This window comes from Mandrillus leucophaeus, unplaced genomic scaffold (assembly GCF_000951045.1).
Source record: "Mandrillus leucophaeus isolate KB7577 unplaced genomic scaffold, Mleu.le_1.0 Scaffold395, whole genome shotgun sequence".
NCBI lineage: Eukaryota > Metazoa > Chordata > Mammalia > Primates > Cercopithecidae > Mandrillus > Mandrillus leucophaeus.
Window position 1 is genome coordinate 2899899 of NW_012104198.1, and position 6784 is coordinate 2906682.

Sequence of the window (6784 nt, forward strand, 5' to 3'; positions counted from 1 at the left end):
AAAAAAAGCATGGGCAGGGTGGTGCATGCCTGTAGTCTCAAGGCTGCGGTGGGAGGATCCCTTGAGCCCAGGACGTTGAGGCCAGCCTGGCCAACATAGGGAAACGGTCTCTATTAAAAAATAAAAAAACAAAAAATATTAGTGGGGGTGGGGTGGTTCACGCCTGTAGTCCCGAGAACGAAGAAGGAGGATTGGCCAAGGCGGATGTAACCAATACCACAATCACATCACACAAGTAAGTACAATTTCCTCTCTCCAGGGCTACAGGTAAAGGATGGTAATTTTGCACACCACACCTAGATTCCCTTTCAAAAATGTAATCAGAGGTTGGAGGGCTTTGGACTGACTTTTTCCGTTGCAACAGATATAGAAGCCACTGAAGAATGAACATCACGACTAAGTACAGCAAAGCTCTCTGCAAATGTGCTAGTTTGGAAAACATTGTGTCTTACAAGTAGAAAAATCACAGATCCGACAATTTTTTTCTTCTCTCTGTTCAAACAAGAATATAGATTTTTAACCCAAGATCCAGGGACAGTCTTCAGAGAGATCAAAATCTTCTGACGGCACCTGAGGACCACCCACTTTGTCTCAGTGGCAACAAAGTGTGGCTGGAGGAGGAGACAATATTCTGCAATGTCACTGCCCAAGGATGATGAACGAATCAGGGCAGTTAGTGAACTCCATCTGGCCAATCAGAAGTCAGAAGTGTAGGTGGAACAAGAGAAGCTGATGTGGCTTCTATTAGTCCAGCCTCCAGGGACAGAATCTTCTCAAAGTTAGGGTGGAGACTCTGATTTTCCCACCTAAAGCATCCCCAGGGATTGGCTACTAAATTCAGAGTGTGCATGCTCTGTCTTTCTGTTTCTGTTCTTCCGCAGAGTACGCATGCTCTGATATTCTCTTTCGATTCTTCCAAAATTTGAGTAAGCATTCGCTGATTTTCTTTTTCCATTCTTCCTACCCCTCCCCTCCTCCAAGATGCATTTGTTATCTAGTTTTAATAAGGAGTGTGTATGAGGCAGGTCGCCATCTCAAATCCTTTCTGTCAGTTTCTAACTTTTTCAGGTATGGGATTTTTCCTGGAAACCCTGTAATAACTTAAGAAACTTGGGCCGGGCGTGGTGGCTCACGCTTGTAATCCCTGCACTTTTGGAGGCCACAGCTGGTGGATTGCTTGAACCCACGAGGCAGCGGTTGCAGTGAACCAAGATCACACCACTGCACTCCAGCCTGGGCAACAGAGCAAGACCTTGTCTCCTTGTCTCCAAAAAAAAAAAAAAAAAAGAAACCTCACTGAAATCTTTCCTCCCGGGCTCAAGTGATCGTCTCACCTAGGCCTTGAGACTACAGGTGCACACCACCTGGCTTCTGCTAAGGTTTTTTTTTGTTTGGGTTTTTTAGTAGACATGGTTTCGCCATGTTGACTAGGCTAGTCTCAAGCTCCTGGGCTCAAGCAATTTGCCCACCTTGGCCTCCCAAAGTGCTGGGATGGTACAGGCCTGCTCCACCACCCCCAGCTAATTTTTTGTATTTTTTGTAGACACGGGGTTTTGCTATTTTTCCCAGCCTGGCCTCGACCCCCGGGCTGAAGCGATCTGCATGCCTCGGTCTCCCAATGAAATGGGATTACAGGCGTGAGCCACTGCCCCTGGCTGAGTGCTGCATCTTGAAACGCCCCACATTCTCTCTAAGTGTTGGTGGGCTCTTGTAGTCTCAGAAGTTCTAGCTCTCTTCCTTCTTATAATTTACAAATCACCCAGTAATAACCTCTGAACCAGTTCATATTAGTGATGCTCATTTCTCTTCAACAGAACAGAACCCCCCATCCCTCTGCCTGATCAGATCCATCACCAGAGAGACCATGTAATCTCTGGGACTCACTTCCCTTCCTTTATTTATTCAGTGGGGGTGTCAGAATGTCCCCACTCAATACAATTACACAGTCACATCCCTGCCTCCCCAAGAAGGGTCTAGGTAAGCCTAGCCCCAGGGAAAGTACTGACAACATTAGCTAAACCCCTCTCAAAGACTCAAGGCTGCTTTGCCCTAAGGAAACCTGCTATCCCCAATCAATATTTCTCCCAGAGATCGCTGGTTCCCTGTTGTCATCTGATTTCTCCCCATGTCCTTACTCAGGGACAGATAAGCCCCTGATGGAGAAATGCAGCACCTGATTCCAGGTGACTGAGTGTGGCCAGCCGTCACTGATTTTTCCCTCCACAGGACCAAAGGTCTTGCACCTGGAAAGTCTCAGGCAGTTTCTCTTGCAGGTCAGACTACTCCCAGTGCCATGAACAGCGATGACGCCTTTGCAAGGAGACCTAATGTTGGTGCTCAAATACCAGAGAAGATACAAAAGGTGAGGTGACCTGGAGAGGGTACAGTAGTGGCCCAGGGGACAGTGTGGGGTGAGCAGGTTTCTGAGGAGGGAAGGACAGATATACTGGGGACCAGGAGCAGGGTCTTGGGGGAGATCTGGACCCTTGGGAGCCTCCCACCCTTGCTCTGTCATCACCTAGCATCCCTGGAGACAAGTCTGTGACCTTGCACTACATTTGGTGACTCTCAGTCCATTCTACAAGGTGGGACAAGAGCCAGCCAGCAACATTAAAGCCCTGCTGTGTGGCAGGGGAGAAGCTAGGGTAGGTCTCCGATGTTGTCTCAGTTAGCCATGGCATCAACCAAGGACGGATTATCATCCCCACTTCCCAGATCCAGCACACAGGAAGCGGCTCCAGCTGAATGGTAGACATGCCTAGCTGAGTCACTGCCAAAATTTCTTTTTCTTTTTTTTTTTCTAGGCTTTTGATGATATTGCCAAATGCTTCTCTAAGAAAGAATGGGAAAAGATGAAATACTCGGAGAAAATCATCTATGTGTATATGAAGAGAAAGTATGAGGCCATGACTAAACTAGGTAGCAGAAAGTTCTAGGTACAGATAAGACTAGGGACACATGAGCATCCCTTTTCCTGCTTCGGCTACTTCTTAGGCTGCAGAAAGTACTCCACATCTTCCTTTTGTGCAGGGAAAAATCACAAGGCAGCTTCTAGGTGTTCTGCTCTTCCGTATCCTGTCAGGGCTGAGGGCAGGAACTGGCCACAGTGGAGCTCATATCTGGATCCTGCATGTTTCTCTCCCATAGGCATCTTTTCTGATGAGCCCAACTGTCTCTGTGGCATCCTGGAAACCCCCAACCCCCACCCCAGACACACCCAGCCTACCTTCTCTCAGCTTGTCTCTCTCTCTCTTTTTGAGTCAGAGTCTCAGTCTGTCACCTAGGCTAGAGTGCAGTAGTGCTATCATAGCTCACTGCAGCCTTGAATTCCTGGCCTCAAGCAATCCTCCCGCCTCAGCCTCCCAAAGTGCTGGTACTACAGACATGAACCACCATACCAGGCCTAAGCTTGTCCCTTAAGTAATAAACATTTTGCTTCTTTCTAGGTTTCAGGGTCACCCTCCCACCTTTCATGCATAATAAACGGGCCACAGACTTCCAGGGGAATGATTTTGATAATGACCATAACCGCGGGAATCAGGGTGAGTAGATGGGAAGGGGCTGGAAAGGGTCTCCTGAAGCCCAACTGCTTTTCAGCTCAGCGACCTGGGAAAGATCCTCAGGCATTTGTTCCCTCACACACACACAAGTGCTGAGTGAAAAAAAATCGCATGCAGAAAGTTAACTATAGAGGCCATTCATATAAAATTTTAAAACATGTAAAACAAGAATACATATTTTTGTGGATAATAAGTAAATGGTAAATGTATACAAACATGAATGTGAATAAAAAGCCATCAAATTAAGGTGACTGACTGTAAGTGGAGGAGGGAGGGAGGGCAGGGATTGGTGAGTGCTGCACAGACAGCTTCAGCCGTGACTTGTTGATAGTGTGTTTTGTTTGTTTTTGAGATGGAGTTTCGCTCTTGTCGCCCAGGCTGGAGTGCAATAAAGCAATCTCAGCTCACTCCAAATTTCACCTCCCGGATTCAAGTGATTCTCCTGCCTCGGCCTCCCGAGTAGCTTGTGTTACAGGCACCCGCCCCCATACCCAGCTAATTTTTTTATTTTTGGTAGAGATGGGGTTTCACCTTGTTGGCCAGGCTGGTCTAACTTCTTGACCTCAGGTGATCCACCCGCCTCAGCCTCCCAAAGTGCTGGGATTACAAGTATGAGCTACCACGCCTGGCCTGTTTGTAGTATTTCTAATATTTTGAATAAATAAATCAGACCTAATATATCTGTGGGATAATGTTGAGATCCGACTGGACTCAATATTATTTCCTATACTTTTCTGTGTGTTTGAAATATTTCCTTTTTAAAGGACATGTTGTTCTTCCTAAGCACTGTTAATGAATGAAAGGGCAGTTAAGAAAATGTTACAAGTGAAAAAAAAAAAAAAAAGAAAGAAAATGTTAAAACTGTAGATCTGCCAAAAACTTCCAGAGTTTGTTTCATTAACAGCATGTAGATTGGATAGGTATCTTAGGAGTGAGGGTGATGAACACACTATGTAATAAAGATCGCTGTTTTTCTGTATTTTATCAAAACCAAACAGTCTTCTCATTCCCAAACAACCCTAATTCTCCATGGTGAGCTTGGAAGAGAGTTTGAAAGAGTGATCCCTCATCCAACACACAGAGAGCTTTCCCACTTCTCAGTGAGCAGAGATAACATAGGGTGAAAAAAGACAGGTTCTTGCATAGAGATCTTTGTGCATTTCAGGACTATTAAGGGGACATATGTGTTTACTTGCTACAATTATAAGACAAGGTCAGAATGTCCAAACTGCCTCCAATAGACCTATTACTCCCCATCTACACAGGCCAGATTCTACAATCCCCCACAATCACTATAAGAGATGTGAAAATCCAGTGCTTGAGTATCTGCCAAGTTTTTGACATTAAAGGAGTGTCTTTATACTGAAAATATTTCAGAGCCACTGGACTAAATCATCCATGGTTCATCACACATTTAACAGCTTAACTGACATACCATAAGATTCACCCATTTGAAGTGTACAGTGATTTTTAGTTGTTGTACATCTTAAGTGGATACAGTTCAAGTTCCCAACCAATCAATTTAATTGTTTGGGAAAAAGTAAAATATATATAATGGAATAAGATGAGACTGTGGTGGGGTTTAGTTCCCACGTGATAAAAAATGAGATGGATAATTCTGAATTGATGCCACAGATAAATGCACCAACCATGACTAAACATAATTCAGAAGCAAATCTCAAATAACTCCTCAGTAATGAGTGGACTCATAACCCTCCGCTGCAAAATACCCTGATGTGACAGAAGTCTCTGTAGAGTTTGGAAATCTTTACCAACAAAGAAAAATTCTGATGTATTCTCTTTCAGTTGAACGTCCTCAGCTTTCAACTTTCAGCATGCTCCAGGGAATCTTCCCGAAGGTGAGTATCTCTCAAATCTAAAGTACCAGAGAACCTTTGTCCCTTCACGGATGTGAACACTGGTAACAGTGGGAGAATGTAAAAAATGCCCTCACTGCCTCCTCCTCCCCATGTCTATCACAACACCTGATGTAGCATCGACAGCTTGATAATACTAAGAGTTGTGATCCTTAATACTTCTTTTGTTTTCATAGTGATGCCAGATGCTATTTTAAGCAGTTCACATAGATTAATTTATTTAATCTTTAAGGAGACCTCTATGACATTGTTTCTATTATTATCTCCAAATAATAAAGAGTCACACACTTCGATTGTCATCCATATAATAGCCATGTGAATTGGCGCAAATCTTCTAAGTTCTCTGAGCTCCAGATTTCTGGTCCATGCATTGGAAGTAAAGAATCATAGTTCATGTTACAGATCATAGTTATCAGCAACATAATAATAAAATGAGGCTATCGGGGTACAGAGATGTTAAAGAATGTTCCTGAGGCGCAGTGGCAGTGGTAGTCTAATTCAGTGCTCCAAGCCATTTAAAGCTCATTCACGTTTGCATTTGCTTATGAGATTTAGATGTTGCTCACTAGGGCTTTACCCCATAGGGCCTGCTGGTGCTTCTGTTTAGACACTCACTCTCGCAACAGGAAGGACCAGCTGACCTCTGCTCTGTAACTGGGGCCACTCACATGGCCTAAGAGTCCCTTTGACTGTTGACCCTTCCCTATGTGAGCTCTTTGAGGGCCCTGTCTGCACCTGGGGCATCCGGGAAGCCCCAGTCCCAGCCCAGGGGATCCCTCAGAGGCCCTTGAATGAGTGATCCCACAAGTGCAGATTCAACTCTGGTTTAGAGGGTAAAGGAATGTGGAGGATCACATTCCTCCAGAAAGGTGTTAATTGCTATTATTACTACATTTAAACAGTGTGTACATCTCAGAGAGGACTTTCCCTTAGCCTATTTTATATGTATTGTTCTCTATTTCATAAGTGAGGGAGCTGAATAACAAGTAGCTTAAGGACTGGGCGCGGTGGCTCACGAATGTAATCCCAGCACTTTAGGAGGCCGAGGCGGGCAGTTCACGAGGTCAAGTGATCGAGACCATCCTGGCCAACATGGTGAAACCTCATCTCTAGTAAAAACACAAAATGTAGCAGGGCGTGGTAGCGCCTGTCTGTAGTCCCAGATACTCTGGAGGCTGAGGGAGGATAATTGCTTGAATGCAGGGTTGCATGTTTCAGTGAGCCCAAGATGGCGCTAGTGCACTCCAGCCTGGCAAGAGAGTAAGACTGTGTCTCAAAAAAAAAAAAAAAAAAAAAAAAAAAAAAAAAAAATGTAGGGTTAGATGAGTTTTGAGAAATGTACAGTCA

The 6784-nt window shown here is 44.7% G+C and overlaps 2 pseudogenes; one reads left to right on the forward strand and one right to left on the reverse strand.

Annotated features, from left to right (window-relative positions):
• Nucleotides 1–391, reverse strand: part of LOC105547757 — a 2380-nt pseudogene extending 1989 nt beyond the window's left edge.
• Nucleotides 392–2293: 1902 nt separating this feature from the next.
• The window catches only part of LOC105547740, a 19924-nt pseudogene continuing 15433 nt past the window's right edge, over nucleotides 2294–6784 (forward strand).